General features: G+C 45.3%; 1 long non-coding RNA gene across 1 annotated transcript in view; it reads right to left on the bottom strand.

The window, feature by feature from the left end:
- Positions 1 to 329: 329 nt before the first annotated feature.
- LOC141963752 (uncharacterized) overlaps positions 330 to 24,264 on the bottom strand; it is a 200,412-nt gene continuing 176,477 nt past the window's right edge. Inside the window, exons 3-4 of the long non-coding RNA XR_012634199.1 lie at positions 6,430 to 6,663; positions 330 to 1,090 (exon numbers count right to left, since the gene is read on the bottom strand). This is a non-coding gene — a long non-coding RNA (uncharacterized LOC141963752). The remainder of the gene's footprint in view (positions 1,091 to 6,429; positions 6,664 to 24,264) is intronic.

The raw sequence follows: 24,264 nt of genomic DNA, 5'->3' as shown, positions 1-24,264 counted from the left end.
TTAAAACTCACTACGGCTTGAACACCATCAGTGGCAAAAGCACCTTGGCTGCTGTGGGAGCGGGACTGGGTCAGTAACACCATGTTACGATAAAGAGGCCAGGTTGTATCACCAGTATTGTGATTGCTCAGAAGGCAGTTGGCCCTCTAGTAAGTTTTGGAAAACATACATTTCAAAATTTGAATTGTCATGTTAAACCACTCTAAAAATGTGGGTAACGATACGTAACAGGCAAAGGTATCTCTTCTCAGTGAAGCCATGTTGAGTCATTTTATATTACCACCGAAGGAGCAAACTGAGTTTTTACAACAATAGTTGGCAGTATTTCTATTAAATGGCATTAGCCAATAATTTCTAAAACTGCCTGTTAATTACAGCATTCAGCGCTTGCAGGCAGTTCTATTTTACATAAGTGCAATCCAGTTTCCAGCCATCAACTGAAGACTCCAGCCTTTTGTTGTAGCCAAACAAGACCATGCCTTACCAAATGCCTTTCCGGGGTAAATCTATTGTCATTGGGGTTGGTTGGTTGTTTTTAATGCCGACACTGCCAGGTAACATCCAGAAGAGACCGTTTACCGCCTCTACCCCTGGGCCGCGTGTCTGGCGGGTGCGCGGGGGCTGCCCGCGCCGCTCCGGGGCGGCTGCTCAGCCCGAGCGCGGCACTCCGCGGGTGCGGCTGGGCTCCGCCGGCCCGGCCCCGGAGCCCGGGTGAGCGGTGTCCGCGCCACGGCTCGGACACCCGCAGCAACCCGGCAGCGCAGAGGAGCAGCTCTGCGCCGTGCGGCGGGCCGGGGAGCAGGGGCCCGGCCGCTGCTGGGGGCGCCCAGCGCCATCCGCCCGGGCAGCTGGGCCGCGCCGGGCACCCCGTGAGTACCGAGCCCCGGCACCCTCGGCAGGAGGGTGGGCCCAGCCCGGGCTGCGGTGCCAGCTTGTCGCCGTCCCCAGCTGCTCCCTGGAGGTGTCTGCTGGGTTCACGGCACGTCTGGAGGACACCACGTCACGCTGCGAAGCTTTCTCTTCTCGCTGCACAAGCGCATCCTCGAACACACAGAGCAGGAGCAGATGAGGCTAAATCTCTTGCAGGTAACTGTAGTAGTGGCAGGAAAAAAAGTGACATTTGTTTTGTGCTTAACGCTTAGACTAGCTGTAATTATTATTGCTATTGTTAATGCTACTATTGCAATATTACCTGAGGCTGCCCAGTCAGCACTGAGCTCCATTGTATTCAGCACAAATGCACCCAAACCCCTCAAAAAAACTTACAGTTCAGAATGCAAGTGACTTACAATGGTGAAGAAGAGGGATAAAACCAAATGGATACAATTAGCTTAGGCACAACTTAGTCATCCTCTTCTTAGTGTAATTATAAAATGGACAAAGGTAGCGCCAACTAACCTCAAATGCCCTTCTAGCCATAATTAACTATATTGCATAATAATGGTGTCAGTTTAAACATTGTTTAAAACCGATGCTTTGCTCGAAATTACTGTACAGCCACACTTACATCTTGCACAACAGACTAACACATAGCAGTGTCTTGACTTCCATTTTCTATTTCGTTGTGTCATCTGTGCATAGGAAAAGCTTTTGACCAAAGAGGAGTCAGTGGTACAGTGGTAAATAAAAGTGGGTAGATTCATCTGTCTGTGGTATATAAGGAGCAGGCAAATACTAGAAATACCCAAGAGTCGAAGTGGGTACAAAGGGAGTGTCCTTCGCCTGCATTTACCCTTGACTACACCACTTAGAAGAGTTGCATAATTGATACAATTGAACCACATCAGTCCTTTATTTATAGAACATAATGAAATGGTTTTCAACATCCTGGATCATGCTGCATGGGTGATTGCCATGTATGCACCCAAGGAGAATAAATAAAAACATTTCCCTAAGGTATTATGTCTCTTCACCTTCTCTAGTTGCATCCAGGACTTTGTTTTGAGAGCAGTTCTGGAAGCAGTGCAGCAGGTAATCCCGCTCTGCTATTGCACACGCTTTGTTCAGAGGAGAGCTACAGAGATGCTGCTCCAGGACGCTGGCGTTTCACTTTTCCATAGTTGTGCAGAACGCGGTGTCCGTTTGGTGGAGCTTAGGGTGTGCACATACCTAAACGGCCTGCAGGCTATTGAGCACAGTCCCCTGCGTTGTACTTCAGTCAGTCCTTGTTCAAGCTCCACAGCCTGCATTTGACATAAATCTGGTTTACCTAGAAAGCATATGGGCTCAAACTCAAAAAAAAAAAAAAAAAAAAAGCAGCTGTGGCATTTGGTAGCTGCTTTCAGTGATGGAGATGGAAGTGAGTCGTGAAGCAGTCCCCTGATAAAGACAAATGACACAGGTGGCCTGAGCCCGCTGTTTGGGCCACAGGCGCCCACTCCAGCCTGTGCTGGTGACAGTCTCTCATTACGGAGCCTGACACTGTGACTGAACGTCATCCACGGAAGACTCTGGTCTACAACAGAAGCATGTGCAATAGGTGGCACTGAGACAGGGTTATTGTAAAAGTTACATACAATAGAACAAAGCACTGCTATTATTTTGTTGTTGCTGTTATTAGAAAAAATACTGATAATTTAGAAGCATTTCTCTTTGTCCATCTTTATATGATGTTCTACTGTTCCTGTTGCATCATTTGAATTTGGCCTTTATTTATGATGCTACATTGTTTTATGTATATACTTTATAATTAGAACTACTAATTGCAAGCTTGCTTACTGCCTTTAGTTGGCTTTTCCAGAGCACTACCTGCAAAAAAAAAAAAAAAGATCACAATTGCTCAGTTCTTCCCAATTGCTTGGTGAGTATTTTCATAAACTGTGATGAAACTAGGACTAGTTTTTTAACTCATTTCTAAGCTTTACTTGGTGACCCTCTGGTGCATAGAAATGAACTGCATCAAAAATGCATCTTTTTAAAAGCTGTTTAAGCTCTTTTCTCAAAAATCCTCTTTTTCTGAATTTAAAAAAAATTGATCACCACATCAGAGTCCCATGCTAGCTGTTGCATTTTAATTTTGACATGTAAAACTTTATCCTGCACACATTGTCATATTCCTGATACATTTTGAACTGAGAAAAAATCCGTATAGGTTAATGGTTCTGCAAGAAGGAGCTCGTCATTTCCATACACATGCTGCAAACTTAGACACAATGCTCCCATTTTAAGTTTGTTATTTCAACTTTGCTGATGATTCAGTGGTGTTATTCTGCTGAAAAGCTGGAGTAACGCAGCAGTGAATCAGGCTCGTTGGCTCTGCATCTCACTATCTAAAATGAGGATCCACCTACAGGTAAAATACTATCGTACTGCAAGTATCTCACAGACTGCAATCTGTTCTGGCTTGCCAGATCTTCATCGGAAAAGGATTGCATAGGCTCAAAATTAAAGCGCATGCTGACTGCACTTTAGTCAATGGGAATATTTGTGTGAACAAGATAAGCTGGTTTGGGCTTTTCTAATTACAAATAGATCAAAAATAGCAGAGCATGGGGTACTTTTTTTTGTTGCTGATGTTTTCATTACCGGGCTGCCACAGATGGAGAGAGCAGCACCTCCTCCACTTGCCCAAGAGGGCTGCGGGGCTGGGGCCATCCCCCCGCAGGGACCCGGCGGTGCAGCCTGGGCGCCGTGCGGAGGGACTCCTGGCTGCGCCCTGCATGCAGGTCACTCTCTCCCATCACCACGCACCAAGGCTGGTGACAGTTCCAAGGAGAAACCTCCGAGTGTGTGTTCTTGCAGCAATGCGAGTTACACCTGATACTACAGCTATTTTACTGGCAGCCGTGAGCTCAGCTGCACCATGTTACACTTCGGTAAACATGCGATGGCAAATAACGCTAGAAAGTGTATGTACATGCAATCAGCTTATTGGGTTTTCTTCCTTCAGTGTGATCACCTCATGATTTATTGAATAGTCTCTATTCAAACTGCCAAATAACTTTCCCCTTTCCCTTACATGTCATTCTTGGTTTGTGCCCTTCTCAAAGTCAGTCTTAAAGGACATAGCATAGAAATGTGTGTTCATCCCATGCCTGCAGACGTAGCCCTCTCCCCTGTGCACAAACCTGTACATTTACCTCTCATGCACCCTGTGCTTAAAACTAATAAAAAAATGAATCCCAGTTATATCGTGGTCCAGACAGTCTCAGCAGGAAATTGTCTGTTGATTTGATGAACCACCATCACAGGGGACACAAGCAACTGAGTGTATAGTTTAGTTGGGGCGGGCAGAGGGGATGGTTAAGGTGAGCTGCCTCTAGCACTTTAACCGGCTGGGAGAGGGACGTCAGCTTATGCCTAGTGACTGAACAGGGAACACAACTGGAAAAGCTCTTTTGCTTCCACCACTTGGTACGAACATCACCTCAGGTAGCACCTCTGCCGCTGCAGGCACTGAGTGAGGCTTCGGGCAGGTTGCTCTGCCCAGCATGGCTCACACCTCCCCTCTGGCAGCACAGCGGCCGTGCCCCAGCACCGCTCGCCCAGGTCGCCGGGGCTGAGCGCCAGGCGTGAGCAGTGTCACACAGGCTGCAGTCTTCAGGCTGACATCAACACTGAGACATCACTGCTGGGTTTCACCGGGTTTCACTGGGCTAGCACAAGCTTTTTCACCCAGTTAAAGGCTTTGTCTTTGGGTCTCCAACCTGAAATCCCCCCAGGCGTTAGCTGGTGAAGGTTGGTACCGCCTGCTGGTGTTCCGCTGGAAGGAGCTGATGGCATCAGGCTGCGGTGACAACCATGGGTGACACCTTTCGAAGATGCCAATTTGCCAGTGATCCCAGCAGAGGGGGAAGGGGGCCATGACCTGCCATTCCCCTGCCAAAGGCACAGTCTCCGTGACAATGTTTGGCTGCAGCACATGGGAGATAAGTGCCACGTCTAATTGCACTGCAAAGCTTTCAGGAGCAGCCTGATGGCTTCATTCTGCAGTGGCACCCAGCCCCGACCAGCACTGAGCAATTGTCACTGTCAAAGAGGTACCAGAGGAACCTGGAAAAGTGAAATTTCACGAGATAAAATACAAAATAAGCCAAAAAGGTAGAATCTTACAATAACACTAATGTAAACACTGGTCTGTTAAGAAATGTCAGCCTAGTTTTTATCTTGTAGCAGGGAGATTGTTTTTGAGAACCTATGCAGAGTCAAATGAATTCATAAACCTCCGTACCAGGTGCAATCATTAGTCAGTAAATGAATTACACATAATTATCTGCTTTGTATTTAATTCACTTGGCTTCCAGTTTCTTACTCTTCGTACAGTGAAACTCTCTATCTCTCTCACACAAACACACTCTCCATGGGCAAGGAGGTTTTGGAGGGCTGCCATCGTCCTGACTCATGAATCAGACTCCATGATTTGAATGATATTTATCTAAGCCTGCAAACAAAGAAGATGGCTATGTGTCCAATGAGAGAATAATTATTGTTATTATGTTTATAGAGCAACAAAGTCGGGAGTTAGGACCCCGGGGGAAAGGCGGCAGGAAGGGCGAGCTGGGCAGAGGCAGGAGGCTGTAGGCAGTGTTTCAGTGCAGGCATGTGCCAGGGCCCTCGCAGGGTTCCCTGCCTGTGAGTCACCTCTGCCAGGAATCGCCCAGCGGCCAAGGCGGGTGGCCAGGTGATGCCTGCCTCGGCCGGGACGCTCGCCGGGAGCCACTAGACCACCTCCCCGAGGGCTCTTGCCATGATACCAGGACAACACTGGGCCTGCAAGCGTTTTGGCAGCGGCAGAAGGGAGTTGGCGTTGGCACAAAGCATCCCAGACAGCTCCGCTGCTGCGAGGCTGAGGATGGGGACATGCGGGTCTGCGGGTGAGCCAGCCCTGGCTGCTCTGGGTAGCAGCGCTGACAGGGCAGCCTCCTGCTTGCAGCCGTGTGTGTTTTTTCTTATACAGAAGCCAGCTGTACACTTACATTCACAATTACTTTAACTAAACTACAAAGAAAGGAAAAAAAACCCATAACAGAAAAAGCTTGCTTTGGAAGTAAGAGCTGCTGCCACAGCAGGTGGTTAGAAATAAAAATGTCCCTTGAAATGACATTTGGACTCACCCTGCTCCACAGCTTTGGTGCAAGCTTGGCCAGAGGAGCCCCACTCCACCGCCTGGGAGAGCTTTGGACGCTGTGACAACGGCAGTGCCGTGCGTGACCCAGGCTTGCTCCTGCCAGGTGACTGCTCTCTGTACACAGAGAGGGCAGTGCCAGAGGAGGCCCTACCTAGCCTTTAGGACTGTCCGTAGTAGGCAGTAAGTTTGGGATAACCAATAATTTGAAACCTGTACTTCTAAAATACCACTCTAAAGCCTCATCTTGGCCGGGATTGCAAGACTCCCCTGCATTTAGAGGGCAGCCTGTGTCCTGCTAGGAAGGGGGCTGCAGACCTCTGACGTGTGGCTGGTGCCGAGGCACGCACTTGCGCAAAACTCACCGGGTTTCTCGCTGGGCTCACAGAGACAGTCACCCATGTTCACAGCCAACTTCTGGTGCACCTGTACAGCAGCATAACAACTGGGAGCTCTTCATCATCTTGGTACCACCAAGCAACGGCTCTTGCCATCACAGCCATGGCTCTGGAGACCTCGGAGAAGGATGCCAGGCTCTCAAAATGCTTTGGGTTGCGGTTTAAGGACACAGCTAGCTGTGGTAATGGCAAGCGGTGCTCCTGTTGAGAAAGTTGGAAAAAATGTCATTTACTTCCATTACCTGAGCTTTAGGATGGTAAAGTCTGAGCCACCTTGCAACTTCCTCTAAGGATCTTTAGGTTAACAACATACAGCCAGGGGGACAGCAGGACAAACAGCCAGATGAAGAGGTTACCTGGAAATAATAATGAATCTAGAATAAATCCCACGCAGGGAACAAGACATCCTGTTCTTGTTCTCCCAAGACCAGCGTGAAACTCTTCCAAATTTTGTCCTTGTCACTGGAGGGGAGGCAACACCAATAACCTGCATAATTATCAATGCTTCAAAACTACCATTAAATGCTTCAAAAATACCATTAAAAATGCAAGATAAATAACTTAATGTCCCTTTCACTCAACCCATTTTTAGAAGGAAGTTTTATCTCACTAGATGTTTGAACTGATGATTAAATCCATGTTAATGTTCTAGGAAGAAACATGGAAGGGCTTTGACTAAGGACAAATTGCCAATGCAGTGATATGCAATGATACTTTGGATCACAAAGTATTCCTTTAGGGATGTGCCTTGAAGTGATGGCTTTTTTGTAGTAAAACTTCCTTACTTAATTCCTTTTTCAGAACAACTTGAATCTGCTGTAGAAGGTTGATAGAAAACACCTATATGCCAACGTTAACATCCCAGGGAAAAAAGGGGCTTTATATGAGAGCAATTGAAAATATTGTTGAGACAATACTGGCCACAAGAGGAGAAAATGTGGTTTTATGGACTTACTAAAGACTGGGAGTCCTGGATCGGGACTTTCTCAATCTTCCAGAACTGGCACATAGCCTTGAGAAAGCCAGCCCACCTCTCTGTGCTTCAGTCTGCCCCGCTGCAGCAGCAATGAGACACTGGCTGCCTCCCCAGTAGCCTGGGAGAACCAAAGGACATTGGTACCTGACCTCACAGAACTTCTTAGCCTGTATTTACCACTGAAAATTGCTGCTTCTGCTGAATATCACTTTAGAATGGAAACAGACCTTTGTGCCCCCAAACATGTTTGTTTATTTATCTATCAGTTTGCTTGTTTACCTGTTGATCTAATAAAAAAACTACTGCTCACCACCAATTTTGTCTACAAGGCATTTTAAGAGCCTTGAATGGAGGAAGCAAACAAAACCATACAATATATTACCGGGCAGGTGGAGAAACAGTTAAATACAAGACTTCATAAATATAATTGTGCATACAGCAGTTTCTGCATCTCCCTCTCTCCCTTCCTGATACACTTTACTACGGGAAAAAAAACCCTCGATAGTAGCCAAGCTCATACGAAAAGCACTCCCCTGTTTACAGTCCCTAAGAAATAAGGCCAGGAACTATGAGCCCAACGAGAATGCCACAAATACTTCTTCCTGAGCTAGCTGACAGAAAACAGTCAAAAGAATAGGGCTGTAACTTGCTGCTTCATTATAAATTGCTGCATTTGGCACACCTGTTCCAGTACACCTTGGGGCTGTTGCTGGACATAATGTGCCTTTAATTTTTTAATGTTTTTAATATTGCAACCCAGATGGCAGCTGGCTTTGCACATGTGAGCATGGTCATATTGTCAGATGTACCACAAGACCACAGAACAGTCATGCTCTTCAGTGTCAGACCCAAGGAGGTTTCTGAAAAATGTTGTTCTCTAGTTGTCTGGTCTCACTGAGAGCACATGGCAAGGCTCAGGCGCTGTGCTGTGTAACACGGCTGCAGGGCCGGCACGCATCCAAACATCTCAGAGCGTGAGCAAAGCAAGTTCAGGGCTGTCTGCACCTGTCTGGAGAGATGTATTTTTTCAGCACAGCACAAGAATTTAGCATAAGGTCCTCTTCCAGTGTGAATGCTGCCTGTTTTGGTGCAAGATCAGTATGGGAAAATGTATTTCAAATTTGGAGAAAGGAATTTTTCCCAGTTTACAAACAGTTCAATGTTTACAATGTTTTAAAATGGAGTTGGTAACAAAAGAGCACAAACTCAGCAGCAGAGATTTGACTAAACCTTACAATTGCTGGACTTGAGTTATACTAGTAAAGCTACCCTAGTATTTTGCAGAATGATTAATAGCCCATGCTTGTAGGTATTTCAGTAATTTTTGGTGAAGTTACTCAAGTAATTTAGAACAGGAATATTGTTTACCAGCCCTGGGAAGATTACATTGCTGGGCCATTTCACGTATGCTTTGGAAGGTTAAGAAGTGGACAGGGAGAGCGAATGGAAAGAACCACATCCTCCTCTGGATCACAAATCATGCCTGTTTGTACCTGAAAGACCATAAATGCACCTGTTTGTAGAGTACTGGTATGTTGCCTGGGAACTTCCATTAAAAGAAGTAGTTCTACTGCACTGCACCTCTCAGTGTCAAAGGTGGCACCTTTAGCATGCAAAGGAAAGCTTTAGGGTCATGTCTGTGGTAATAAGAGAAACCCGTGATTAAACTGACAGCAGATTCAGCGTCACCTTCCTGTGGGGCTGTTGGGGTATTTTCTCCAGTGATGTTGCAGTGTGCTCTGGCTCCCAGCTTTTATGTTATTCCATTTTGTCTTGTTGCACAAGCCTTGCTCTAGGATGAAAGTATAAATTTGTATTTTGGTGATGTGAAGCAATCTAGCCCTGACCTTGCCACCGTTCCTTACACACACATAAAACATCCTCTGAAGCTAGGGAGAGTCTGGCTCTAAAAGCTAATGGCAGGACAGGTCATGTCCTTTATGTCCCAGGCAGGCAAGATTTGCCTGTGCTCCTAACTCCTGGACCTTCCTAGCATCTTCTGATAGGGAGGACACCCATAGCCTGGGCATTGTGGTGTGACCAGGACCTGTAAATATACAAAAATGAGCTCTCCACCCCCCCCCACCCCCCCCCACCCCCCACCCCCCCCCGCACAACTAATGGGCACAGATGTGAAATACAACCTTTTCTGAAGAACTTATTTGTGACCCTGCCTCCTGCTACCCCATGCCAAAGTAATGAACTAACCCCATTAACAATTGTTTTGCTTGACATATGGGTCCCAGATAGGGAGAAATAGTCAAAAGAAGGCAAATTTAACTCCATGTGGGAAAGTCCCCACTGCACTGGGTGTGGGTATATACTGGTGAGCTTGGCTCTACAACAGGGAAGGACAAAAAGCCAAAGAGAGGAGAAAAGCTGAGCTGGGAGGGAGGGGCAGAGGAAGATTTTGTGCACGCCTGGGAAGGAAACAATGGGACAAGGGGAAGGAATTAAAAGAACCACATCCTGCTCTGCATCATAGCCCTGCTGTTACTCCCTCACACTGGACCAACCCATAGTGCCCTACTTCTAACTTTGCTCCCCTGTGACTGCTGTGGTGAAGCTCCATCCCATTAGATGTGTCTCGACCAGGGACCATTAGGGCAGCAATGCTCTTAGCATGTTAGATCAAGCCTCTCTCTTTTCCAATTACATTTTGATGTGTCCCCCACCCTTGCTGGCCTATCCCAAGGCCCTACAATTAAGCCTCAGCCCCACAGCCTCTGCTGAACATAAGCCAAAAGATGTTTCTCCCCTCCCTCCACCTCTGACCCCACAGCCAAGTCAACCCTGCCCAAGGCAGACTGGCTCTCTCCAAAGCTCCCCACAAACCTGCAGTGGGGAGGTCCTTCCCCCACCACTTCCCTTCAATGCCTCTTGGGGAAGAGCTACACGAGGAAAGGACAAAGGCAAGATGGTATTTCCTTGCACCTTCTTGTACCTATATTCTCTCCTGTCATCTTGGCTTCTGCAAAGTTTCTCAAACTCATGGTCTTGTTTGTGAACTGCTGCATGTCTCATTAATGACAAAATCAGTGCTTTTCCATTATTGCTATATTCCATAATATTTGTACTATTCATAATATTCACTCCTGTACACTCATTGTATGTTCAAAGAATTGGCAACTATTTACCGCTTATTTCTCACAAAAGCAGCGCAAGGGAAGTGGAGATCTCAGCACTAAGCCCCACTTAGCAGATCTACCAGTCAATACAAATAAGATAAGAATTATCAGCAGCAGCCTCAGCATTTGAGTGTCCAGCATGAGGTCTTCCAATCTGAACAGCCCAGAAATAGGTCTCCTCAATCTACTGTTCCCTCCAGATAAAGAAGTCTTCAAGTGCTCATTCAGTGAGTCACCTTAAGAGTTCTCAGCTATGCACAATGAGCAAAAAAGGTTTAAAAAAATGCATGTGTATTTATAAACACACACATTTATGTATATACATATGTATATATGCACATGGATATACATGGCTATATATCTAAGGTAGAAGGGCAAATATATACATCCCTATGAGATATAATCAGGTTTCATTTTGCTTCAATAAGCCTTTGACTATGGTCAAGGTATCTATACCTGAATAGCCCTGCAAAGAGGGTCTTGGGGGTATGAGTGAATGGAAAACTATGAGCCAGCAACATGCACTCACAGCCTAGAAAGCCAACCATGTCCTGGGCTGCATCCAGAGCAGTGTGGGCAGCAGGGCGAGGGAAGGGATTCTCCCCCTCTACTCTGCTTTCATCAGACCCCCCCTGCAGTGCTGTGCCCAGCTCTGGGGGCACCAATAGAAGAAGGAGATGGACCTGCTCAAGCGGGTCCAGAGGAGGCCATGAAGATGCTCAGGGGCTGGAGCAGCTCCCCTGTGAGGACAGGCTGAGAGAGTTGGGGGTGTTCAGCCTGGAGAAGAGAAGGCTCCGGGGAGACCTTAGAGCGGCCTCCCAATACTGAAAGGGGCTACAGGAAAGGTGGGGAGGGACTCTTGGTCAGGGGGTGTAGGGATAGGTCAAGGGTAACAGTTTTAAACTGAAAGAGGGTAGATTTAGGTTAGGTACTAGAAGAAATTCTTCCCTGTGAGGGTGGTGAGACACTGGCAGAGGTTTCCCAGAGCAGCTGTGGCTGCCCCCTCCCTGGCAGGGTTCAAGGCCAGGCTGGACGGGGCTTTGGGCAACCTGGGCTGGTGGAAGGTGTCCCTGCCCAGGGCAGGGGGGTGGGACTAGGTGGTCTTTAAGGTCCCTTCCAGCCCAAACCATTCTATGATTCCATGATATGATATGAGGTTCCCTGTTTGGAGGGTGAACTATAAATGTCCAACTTCACTATCTCCAGAGAGCAGAGGAGCTTTATGACTTCCTTGTAGCAACCTGTTGGGTTGACATTCAGCAGGAGAAGCCCAAAACAGCCTGAACACCACCATCCTCTCAGCTCTCTATGTCCTACAGCTCTGAGGTCACACCATAATAAATAGCACTACTACCTGGAGAGCTTCTGTTGCTGAGAACAAGGTGAGTATGAGGGGAACGGTTACACACTTGGAAGTGTACAGAGTCCTTCAGGATTTATTTGTTCACTCCAGAGAGAAAGTGAGTCATGAGAAAACTTAAGGTGGAGCACTCAAAACAAGGAGTGTATAAATGATTAGCAAGGGAAGGTCAGCACTAGTCCTTCAAGTCTGAGCATGTCCCGTTGTTGATGGTACATAAATAATAACAGTTGGATGCCTGTGGTTGCAGGAGAACAGCTATCACACTTCTAGTCTCTGACACGTCTCTGACTCACATAGTATCATCAATGAGGCTGATCTCAGTTTTCTTAAAAAAAGGTAGTTAAGGTTATGGGAGCAAAGTGGTAAAAAATTGAACTTGAACAACAGACCCAGGTTCATGTCAAAGCTGCATGCTTGACAGAAGTCAAGCTTTTTTTTTTTTTAAAAAACAAACCAAACTGAACCCCTTTACTACACAGAGAGACAAACACAGGGATGGGAGATGGACCTGAATTCCACTTGCACTCGTGCAGCAATGCAATTAATCACCTGTTCAGATAAAATCCGATTGCAGAATCTTCATTAACACACTGATGCAAATGAAAGTACACTGCCTGTTTTCTTTAGATCACAGGTTGAGTTTAGAGCATTTGCAGATAGGAAAAAAAATCAGTTGACTTCAGTGAGCAGGAATGACTAGTGATTCACTTGGAGGCATCTGACAAGAACATTGAGATTTATTTATTTTTTAAGATAAACTCTTGTATACTATTGATTTTAATGAAAATATTCTGTGGATAACACACTTAAGTACACTAAATATGTTATCATTATATCCACTGATACTTGTGGCTTTATATGATGTGGCATCTAACTGCTGAGTATAGCTGCCCAGAGGTTGTAGGTTCTGGTATTTTCAGGATTATCAACTGTATCAACTATGGGGGAATCCAGGCCATTGTTGTAGTTCATTATCCAGCTGTGACTGCTCTTTGACATCTCTGACACCACATCTCTTGTAGAGCTACTGAGTACCTTTCACACTGGTACTAAGCTTTTCTTCAGATAATCTCCAGTAAATTCCTTGTCATGGTCTGAAGTTGGACAGGTGAGCTGTACCACAGAGATGAGGCAAACCCTGAATGGTGCAGAGCAACAGGAGCTTTTGTACAGTGGGGAAGTATACAGTGATATACCTTTATGTGGTCTTATGCTCAAATGTACATAAGTCATTTCACAGACATCTGCATCAGAAAGGACAGGCTGCACAGCGCTGAGTGAAAAAGCAATTTTTTCGGCATATTTCTGTCTAGAAATTCAAGAGCACAATCCTACCACAACACAGCAATTAGAAGGAATGTCAGGAAAAGCTCTATATATATATACATAGAACAGATAACATAGTCATCAGTCTGGCTTTTCTCAGGGAGCTTCTCTTGTGCATTTTTCTTTCACCTACAGTCAGTCAAAGACTCTTTGATCCCTACATCCAAACAGAGATCTGGCTGAGAGAAAAGGGGCCAAGAGACCACAGAGATGTAAAGCCAAGGCCAAGTGTTCTCAGTGAGCTGTGGGGGATGTGGGGTACCCTGAACTGTGGGCTAGAGGGGACCAGCTAGAACAGGGGTATGCTGAACATGTACGTCGTTGTGGCTCAGTGGCTCCTGTCACAGCTGGAACAGGGCAGGTGACAACCACTACAAAACCTGAATGTTGATGGATGCCATCCCTGCCCCTCCTTGCTCTCAGACAGCGGGTGGCAGGAATGGTGGTGCTCCTGTCCTCTGACTCTTGAGGCATATGGCAAGAAAGATGCAGTTCCCATGTGTTTGGCTAAGGATCCTATTTGGGCCCATGCACCCCTTCCAGTCTCAGTGCCATCTGACTTAACAGCACTTCCTTTGCAGCCCCCACTTTCTGTCTGGGATAATTCTCAGCTCCTCTGGTGACACTACAGTGCTGGAAGAGTGTGCCTTGCTGGTGATATACTGAACTGGAGAATTAAAATGCAATTTTGGATTTTAATGACGTTTAACACTGCGCAGAACTGTACAAAGTTCAATAAATAATTTTGTATTTTTTTCCTGTCTACATACATCTAAAGCTGTGTGTCTTGTCTTAACGTAATGTATTTGTGGATATGGTCCATATATCCCCTTTGATTTGAGAATCTTGAAACATTTTAAAAACAAACATTATCTGTGGAGCAGACAATCCTTACTATGAACCATTCTTACCTCTCAGGATAGCTGAGGTGCAGGGAAGACATATCTTCTTCCACACAGCAGTTAATATTTTTCAGGACTCAAAAAAATCTGACATTGAACTGGCCAAGAAAAGAGGCCAGTCTCTTGATTTGGTAACTGGATGTCAACTTCCTGCCTGTCAGATAACTTTAGTTAACCCTTGGCCTTGTCTGGTTTGCAGGTTTATTTATCTTTTTGCTTTCTGGTCAACAAAAATAATAGAAAAGGTATTTGAAAAATAACAGAAAAGATATCTGAAAAATGTCAATCGTTGTACAAACCACAATGAGTGAAATTGGGAGACAGAATTTGCTTTGTTTGCGTATGTGGGGAGTGGCAGAAGGAAGCAGCACCACTGAATGGCTGTGATATCATCTTCAAGTTATTAAGATCCTTTTCTAAGCCGTTTCAGTAAATGTTATATGCTGAGTTTGCCTCATCCTTCTCTACCTTCTGCAATCATGTGGGTACTCACTTGTGCAGCAATAGTTAGGGGAAGGAGCCAAAACATAATTGCCTTGTTTAGATAGCTGAACTTCTGAAAAGTATAAAACCTAGCCTGATTTGTAAGGGCTGCCTGTGGACTAGGCCCACATATGTACATTTTGACTAGAACAGGAGGGGGGGTTGTGCATTTCTACAGGCACAGTGAGTGCTGAGATCATGGGCGTGCAGTTTACTTATGCAGAAATAAAGGAATGAAATGCAGTTGCAGTCTCTTGCCTGTTTTCTTCTTTGGGAGGTGCTACAGACGGCTGCTGTTTTCAAAGCAACTGTCAGTGAAATTGCGTCTGCATCCTTTTGTGTGAAACAAAAGAATGAGACAAGACACAATAAGAGTTACAAACTAATCAGAGGTTTGGCAGCCGCTTTAGATCACAGAAAAATGTCTTGATCCACATACATTTAAATGGATAAATAACCAACTTAACTACTTAAGCAGTGCTATCATTCTTTGTTAGCGTGATCCTCCTGCTTATGCAAACTGTATGTGTGCTTTTACGCAGAGCAGACCAGTATGTTAGAGAGAAGACTGGTGACTCACAGTTCCTTGCCATGAACTATACTGAAAAAAGGATGTTTAAACCTGTAAGCTCAGCATTTCTCTGCCTCCATCACACAGGCACATTGCTATGACATGGCTGACTGGGAGCACAAACAACTTCTCAGAGAAATTCATAACAAAAACCATATATTTATTCCTTTTAAAAGACATGAGGAATAACCCCCAAAGCTGACCAAGCTTTTTCCTTCTGTCCCCTTTGTTATTTTCTAGTATCTCTGGGCCTGAGTCAAAACCACAGCTGTCCACCCAAGCCTTCCCACTGACTTCTGTGGGGCTTGGATGGGGCTTGCTTGTTATCAAGCTTTGGTGCTGACCTTAGTCTGCCATCTCATCTCCCAGGCTCCCAGGAGGAGAGAATAGCAGACCCCAAACATGAGGAAAGAATTTGGGTTAAAACTGCCCAGGACAGGTTTCTATATGTGTTTTGAGATAAGTGAAATCTTGAAATAAAGGAATGATGTCTCAGCATGATATCCCAGCATGTGTTTGAAGAGCACCAAACACCATAAAACTGGAGGCTTTGGCCAGAGCCACTGAATTAATAATAATACTAATAAAAAAAATAGAAGCATGATTGAATTTGTAATTTGATATATTTCTTGTTTTTTCGACTTTGCTGATATACTTTACTGCTCCGTTTTTTTTCTGGGAAAACAGGAAATAAGGACAAACCTTGAAGGTGTAGCTTTCTGCCTGGACCTGCAGTGCTTTAGGCAGCTGTCTGCAAGTGGCCCAGGCATAAATCTTCCGTCATCCAAAACAGCACAGAGGGCACCACAGCCATTCCCAGGCTTGCTAGCAGAACCTCAGCTAACTACGGCCATGCATTTCGGTTATGGCCCAGGACACATCCTCTAAACATTGCTCCTTGCAGACTAGCAGCCTTCTATTCTCCCATCGTCTGTGTTCCCTCCTATTCCATACAAAAACGGTGAAGTGCAAGGATGAAAAAGCCAGTGAGGGTTCCATTTACCCAGTAAGACCTTGCATAGGAGATGGAATGCATAAGAGATGGCACCCAGGATATCAAAACACAGCTCTGCTTAAACACAGTGGGTTTTGACTAAAGAAGCAAAACGAGGAACTAGTAAAAATTAGAGGAATAAGGTACAGTTTAATAACCACAATAAACAGCTACTAACCATGAGGTAGTGCAGAGGTTTCTGTAAACCCATGAATTTTGCGAGGCTGCTGGGAACATCCAGTGCTATCTTCTCAGGTGAGAGAGCAGGAACAAAGAAGTGGTACTCCTTAATTCATCCCTTTATTTACACCTAGGGAGGAAATGTCTGATGATGATAAACCACAGTAAATACAAGAAGCCACCCCTCTGTCACAACATGCAAACTTGCATTCATGAGGTAAGGTGAACACAGCACAGAGCACCTCCCAAACTTCTGCATTTTAGGAGGATCAACCACCCATTTTGTGGACATACTCTGCCTTTGGGATTCCTCTGCTGTTCCTGAAGGGCTGTGGCTGCTTCAGGGAAAGGGAAAAATTTCAAAGAGTCACACTTTTAGGCTAGTGCATTATTATGGGTGACAATTGTAATCATCCTTTTCAAAGGGGTGGTTCAGTGGCCCTTTGAGGATTTGAGTATATTTTATTTTTGCTGTTTGAACAAGACAGACTACAACCATGGATTTGAAAAACAGTTTGTTGATACCCCACTGGTTTTCAAAGAGAAGGTTTGGCATACACATTTTCCCTTTGGGATTTTGATTTCTCAGATCTGAACCCCATGTAGCAGGGGAGCCAACATTTGTCAGTAATGCAAAGCTGTGACACGGTGACATTTTTGTTCACACAAATCCTTGCACACACAGAATTTTGCTGAGATGCAGGTAAATGTTTAATTAAACTGTAGATGTATAAACTAAGACGCTGAGAAATAAAGCCACCTGAAAGTGTGCCTCCATGAGTGGAAAACTGGTATCAACATCCTATTGCCATAAGTGGACCTGAGTATCACTGCAGGCTGGGAGTATGAACCCTGAGGGCTCAGCTCCTTGTTGTAACTGTGGTGTACTGGATGAGATTTTAGTTTAAAGAGCAATAAACCTTTTGCCAGTCAACCCCAAAATATACTTAACCACTGATTCCTCACCCCTGCATATTGATGACTAACCTGCTGTGTTTCTTATCCTCATCACCTTCCTGTTTTGGCTGTTTTCCATATTGTTTAGTAAACTCTGATGTGCTAAACAATGCTACAGGACTTTTCCTCTCTAATCTCAGTATCATTTTGTACTACAACGATTCAGCGCCACTTAATACTGTGATGAGAAATAATGCATTGACTGCAATGTATATTGCTTGTGTTCTTCTTCACTGCAACAACGAGTCATTATTCAGAGTATGTTTATGTAATATCATAAATACCAATCTCTGGTATTTATGCAGCATAGTATTTACTTGGGCAAGTTGCCACATGCACTAAAGAAGTAAACAAAGAGCCATTCTTTGGAGGGTTAAAAAAAGTCTTAAAATGAATCCAATTTTCCTTCATAAGGCACTCCTTGTTATTTTACCTAAAGTGGCTCTTTAAGATATACAGTATGATAAAACACACAATTCCTGCGAGACGTAATTATGGTTCCTAAGAGACTGGTGAATAAACAATCAGGAATAGAGTGTTTGTTTTCCCTAGGTTTTTCTTAACTATTAATGGAAGGCATTAAAAAAAATGGAGAGGAATGTGTTGGGTTGATAAATGGTAAGAAAAGTTGAGGAGCGCACTTCACTGATCACACAGGGTTTCTGCCTAAAAGCAGTACTATTTTACTGGATTGCAAATAATCCTATTTTGCAAATGCATTTGTGGTCAGTGTAAATACAGTGGATTCTTTGTTTGTTATATTTACTGTACTGTGTACATCAATGGCACAACGTGTGTTCTAAAGTAAAGAGCTTGCCTTGTCTCACATTACCTTTAAGCATTAACACAAACAACTTCCTTCAAATCAAGGTGACAAAATCTTCTGCATTGTACAAAATGTTCTGTCTGACATAAATTCCTAAAGAATGGCAGGGGGTCCTGTCTGGTACGGTGCTGAGCCATTGCAAATAATTTTCTGGCAAATCAGGGACACTGCAGTGTCAACCCTACACATGTGTGGCCACTGAAAACTTAGAAGATGGCTAAAGCTAAGCTGAATCAACAGCTGAAGAAAACCTTCCTGCAACCTGCATATATCGGAATGCAATTGAATTGGGGCAGTGTTTAATAATATTTGTCCCCATAAAGTCATTCAAGTGATCCATCACCTAAACCCAGAGGTTCCCAAGGCCACTAGTCATCAGTTACCACTTCTGTAAATCAGATGAATGAAACCAAGCTATTCATTCTATTCGATGGTGTGAATCTTCACTTTGCTGTCATCAGTAATATTTATGCAGATGATGGACTTTGTAGGACCCTGCAGAAGCACAGCTTCACACCACAGAGCCTGGACATGCACCAGCACCTGTCACTGAAGATTTTTAACCTCATGAATATAATGATCAGGTCTTATTAGTTTAGCAGAAACAAACATAGACCTCATGTTCCTCCTGTGGCAAGCAGGTGTCAGAACAATAGATCACACTGCTGTAGTTAATATGCATGTATGATGAACTCATTTCCTTTAAAAAAAAAGACAAGACAGCAAAGGTCATGACAAAGTCTCTTTTGTATCAGATATGAAGAAAATGCTGAACCCATTACAGGCAGAAAAACACACAGCCCATGAGTTATTGCTTAAGTGATGGGAGATATTTTGTCTCTTTCTGTCCTGTACATACAGATTTGCAAAAATGGCTACAAGAAAAATACATGCACAGGATGAATCTGGTCAAGCTCATACTTGTTCCTGTCTTAAGGATTTATTAGAGAAGTGAATAAACATGCTTGTTGTGGTAATTAACCCCATGTAAATCACAAATCCTGCCTTTATAGGGTTTTGTTTGTGCTGCTGTCATTAAGGGCCATTCAGTGTTTCCAAACTGGAGGCAGGCCCGAGGTTAAACCTCAGCAAATGAAGGGGGAAGATGCACAAAATGGGGGACAAGGGGGCCCTGGCAGGGGAACCCCTACCAGCAAACAAGCCTCCTTGTCACTGGTTCACTTCCTTGAGACTCCAGAATAAAGAAAGACAGCAGCAATAAATACCATTTAATCCAATGGGCAGTCTCAGCTTGGTAGCTACATTTCTGTAGCCTACAAAAAGAGATTTACTTCCAACCTCTCCTCTCCCAGGGTCTGTTTGTGAGAGGCCTATTTCCCCTGACAGCGCGAACAAGGGTTTGGCCAGCCCTATGCTCCCTGGCATGTGTGGCACGTGTGTGCGGGGCGCAGGGATGGCCATCATCCCACGCTGCAGGCTGACAAGAAGGCAACTGTGGTTGCGATGCTGGGTTAGCTGCTCCTCAGCCCCTGAATGGTCCCTTCCACAGTCTACCAAAATCTGCAGGAAGCTTTTCACTTATTTCAATGGGCATTGGATCAGATTTAATGTTCCCAAACCAGATGCTGGAACAGATGTATGGTGGTAGTGATAGTTCAGTGGTCAGGAATGGCCCCTTATCTTCTCTTTTGGTTTGTAGGGCCCATCCTGGCCTTTTTGTTCCAGCAGTTAACACCATCAGTAATAGAAATCTACGTGTAGGAAATGCCTTCTCTCCTGTAACAAAGCCCTCAAATTAATTAGCAGCAGTGTGATGTGATGCCTTCAAAGAAAATCTGAATTGGTGCTATAACACTGAGTGAACAGATACTCCAGTAACTTGCTAGACCTCCTGTTGACATCGGCTATATACAGCACACAAATGATTAAGTAACAGCAATAAGAACAAGATAGCTTCTATGCGCATGCTTCTGATCACTTTGGTAAAGAGTGGTCCATCAAAGATGTTCAGGACTCTTCTTACTAGAGGAAGTTTAATCAGTGAATAATCCGCAGCCACCTAGTTAGGAGCATGCTGAAGAACCAAAAATACAAGCTCCTCATAGGTCAATACTACTTGTGACACAACTACACTTTTCCTCTCGTGCTATGAACCCATCTTGTCTTCTGGCTACACTGAAGAGAAAATGATCACCCAACAAAGACAGCACAACACAGCAAAATTGAAAACACATTTAGCAATTTGCATACCTTGCATGCCATAGAACACCCCCAAATCCTGGTGGAAATGTGCATAATGTGCCAGACATCTTGAACCCAGGAACTCCCCTCCCCATAATCCCTCAGGACCGAAAAGTTTCTGATTGTACTCCAGCTTCCCCATAAAAGCTTCATTGTTACTGCAGCCCAGCCTTTACCAGGAGTCATGGCATTGGGCCACAGCCTCCAGGGACACTCTCAAGCTGCACAAAACAAGTTTTTCCAAACAGTTTAAGTATTTCCCAGCCCAGACTCTCACATTCTAGTTGTTTGTGCAGGGACAGTAACCCACCAAGCCCTGCCTAAAATACTGGTTGTTTAAACTCCACAGAGACATTTTTTACTAACATTCCTTACTGCTGTAACCTCTTGACCATTTAAAACTACTATTAACGGGCAGACTCCATAGGCCTAATGTCAGGGAGTCATCCCTGCTGCAAAAAAGCAGCAATCAGACAATAGATACAATTGCTGCTTCCCCTGGACCACTACTTCAGCTAGCAATTTCTTAGTTTAACTGGACTTTGCAGCAGTCCATGAGATATGTGCAAGCATCAACTAAGCAGCTTTTAGTTGCGACAATATTTTGTGCTAAAACCAGGAAAATCTGCTCAAGGGAAGTTGACGTGGTTTAGTGGCACTGGAGGAGCTGTATCTCTTGGAGGGGCCTGGGCCACCCTATGGGCAGCAGTACCAGGGTGCTCAGCTCTCTTGCTTGGTGCCTGGAGCGCCCCAGCCACAGGGGCAGGTTTCCATGACTAAATTTTGGAGGGGATGTGTCCAAGCTCCCACACAGAGATTTTGCCCTCTTTTCTAATCAGGCAGCACCACAGTGGAAAGAGGCCATGGCAAAATTGCTTATTGTACTTAAATTTCTACCCTGGGAGTTAGGGGGGATCCTGGTGTTTGTGTCAAGGGCACAGGAAGGCTGGATGCAGGGATTTGATGGCAGCAGGTAGAAATTGGGAATGAGGAATGTCACTCCGACACTCTGCAGCTGCCACAACAGTCTCTATAGGTGTCTGACTTGCACACTACTTGTTTGCAAGGGGACACCACAGTCAAAAAGCTCCTCAGGCTCCCCTAGCCCCACCATAAAAAACAAGAGTCTGCTCCTCTCCAGCAGGTTTCTTCTGCCAGCCTCTACAACATGCTGTATATGAACACCAATCCATTGTGACCACCCTGCTCACAGCAGAGGGCTGGCAGCCTGAAGTGCACTGCCTTGGGGATTTGATGAGAGTGGCTACATTCTGCAGAGACAGTAGCAGCTGGCTGACCAGTCCTGGCCAGCCCCATGGCTCCATCTTCCTTCCCTGCAGGACAGCACCTACCCAGCCCCACTTAAACCAGAGCAGACCCTTCAATATCCCACACCTTCCCCCCCCCATTCTACTCTTAATCAAGCTAATCATGGCAGTCATTTGCTCGATTAATACTAATTAATGAAACACTAATTAAAAAAAGGGCTAACAAATCCATGGCTTCTGTTCATAATGGACTTCTCTCAGCACTTCGGAGGCACTGGCATCCCTGTGCTGTGCTGAGAAGGTCGAAGCCATTCAAAGCCACAAGCACAGGTCACAGGGACACTCCAGCCTCGCTGCCTCGGCTTCCCCAAGTGTCTCGCGGGGGAAAAATAACACTGGTTTGAGTCACCACTTAGCACCATGGAGTGTTTGGTGTTTTTTAACATGGGGCCCTTCAGAAGGCAGCTTTTAGATGGCTTGCTCTGCAAAGATGATAAATCAAACAGAATTGGAGCTAGAGAGGAATTTCTGGAGTGCTTGGCACCAGCCCTGGCCTCTGCCAGGAGTCCAGGCAGGCTCTTAATGAGCTGCAGCAGGCTGGCAAGTGCCAAGTAGGCATAGCACTTTTACAGGTGTCTAAATACACACTGTTATTTTGAGGAAATAAAAGGCTTTAAAAGGTGCTCATGAATTCAGTTAGGGGTGCTTGTGTTTAAATTACCTTAGTCCATCCAACCTTTATCTCCCTAGACTTCTAGTGGCTTTGTGCAGGGATGTAGACACTGTGAACAGCCAGCTGCCCTCCCCGCACACTGCCAGGCTTTTCACTGTTGCAGTGTCCTCTCGGACCAGGCAGCTGCAGAAAGCAAGCATGCAACACAGCGTCATCTAATACCTTGGTAAGGCCTTTTGGCTCAGTTTGGTCTAATTTGCTAACACACACACCATAATTACAGAGCTTGTGTTTAGGCATATCTCAAGAGTTCCTTGTACAAGTAATAGGAGAGGATAATTCACCCAGAGCCCATCAGGGAAGACCAGCCCTGAACTGTCCAGGACCAGGCACAGAGTCATTTGGACAGATGGGACGAGCCCCCAAAAGCCTTTGGAAATCTGATGCACATCAAACCTGATGTCTGGCAAGATTCTGCTTTTGCACCTTGCCCTTGCCTCTTGGCAGCCTCACTGGTGACTGCTAATGAGGTGGGAGTAGAGATGCAGGCAAGCTCCCTCACAAGGGTGTCCAGTGCCACTCCAGCTTTCAGTGTGGCCCCAATTCCTTGCCTTGCCCAGTTATATCCTGGCAAGCTTGAAGGTGCCAACCTGAAAAGGACAGGCTTAGTCAGCCATGCTGGGGAGGACTCCTGTGCAACTGTCCCCAGTCTGCTAGGGGGGTGCACAACACAACACAAAGAAGGAGACTTGGCTATTTACACAAGGCTTCTTGCCAGCGTAGCTACGTTGCTTAGAGGTGCGCTACCTTCCTCTTTCCTGAACATTGTAGTTATGGCTGCAAAAATTTAAATGGAGACCAAGTCTGTGAGGAAATTGATCCTTTGCCTTGTGTGTGCCTACTGGCAGTATCTTATGTTGTCTAATAAGCTTCATCTTGCATCTCTCACTGCACAGATTGAGCCTCGTAAAAGTTTATTGGATCTTGTGTAAGCCCTTGGCCAGGTAACGTGCAGCCCTGCAGAGAGGGCAGCTTCTTTTGGCTGTGTCCCTGGCAGGGGCTGAGGTTTTGCTTTTCATTCATCACATTTGTCGAAGTTCTTCACTGAAACCCTGAAACCATCCTTGTTCCAGACTCAGCAACACTCACTGCTTTTGAACACCAAACAGTTTTACATGCTCTGAGATGGCAGCAAACCAACAAAGAACAGCTGATACAATTAGCTCATGGAAAAATAAGTTCATGGCATTTTTTTGGCCAAGAAACCTATCTCACATTAATGCAAATATTCCATCAGGATTCCACTGAGTCTGTTCCCCACATGGATCTACACCTGACAGAGCAGTGCTGGAGATGCATCATGCAGTTACGTGCTAGCGTGCTCTGGAGGTAAGTGAGGTCCTCTGCAAAATCCTGAGGGCTCTGCACCCTGGGGTCTTGTTTTTGAACTGTAATGGTTTCTCTTTGCAATACAGTGAATTCCTGGCCTTCAAGTGGGGCCACTGTGCGGGGGCACAACGTGATGGCAACAGCTCTGCAGTGGTTACAGTCTTTGGGGAAATGGGAGGATGGTGGTGTTACCAGGAAGGTCGGTGCCTCTCCTGATGCTTTTATGGAGTTTCTGACAATTGTTTAAGACATTTAATTTATAAATTTCTCAAGAGAGATTTTTACTTCCCAGAGGACTGAAACATTTTGAGCTCTTTACACTGAGTTATTGGCTCCAGCTGAAGATGAAACCATGCAGCTGCCTGGACCATAATGTTTCCATGAGAGGATGGACATGGCTGTCAAGTGCGGGCCCTATCAAGGTCTATCTCCACACAGCCAACAAAAGATCACAGCTACAACTCAGAGCTGGAAGAGACCTTCCACTGAAGCGCTGCAATTACAATTGCTCTCACTAAAGCTGCATTTGGCCTTTTATCTGACCTTCTTTGATCTTTTCCACAA

This window comes from Athene noctua, chromosome 9 (assembly GCF_965140245.1).
Source record: "Athene noctua chromosome 9, bAthNoc1.hap1.1, whole genome shotgun sequence".
Lineage (NCBI taxonomy): Eukaryota > Metazoa > Chordata > Aves > Strigiformes > Strigidae > Athene > Athene noctua.
Note: the sequence above shows the minus strand (reverse complement) of the source record. Positions and strands in the feature narration are given on the sequence as shown.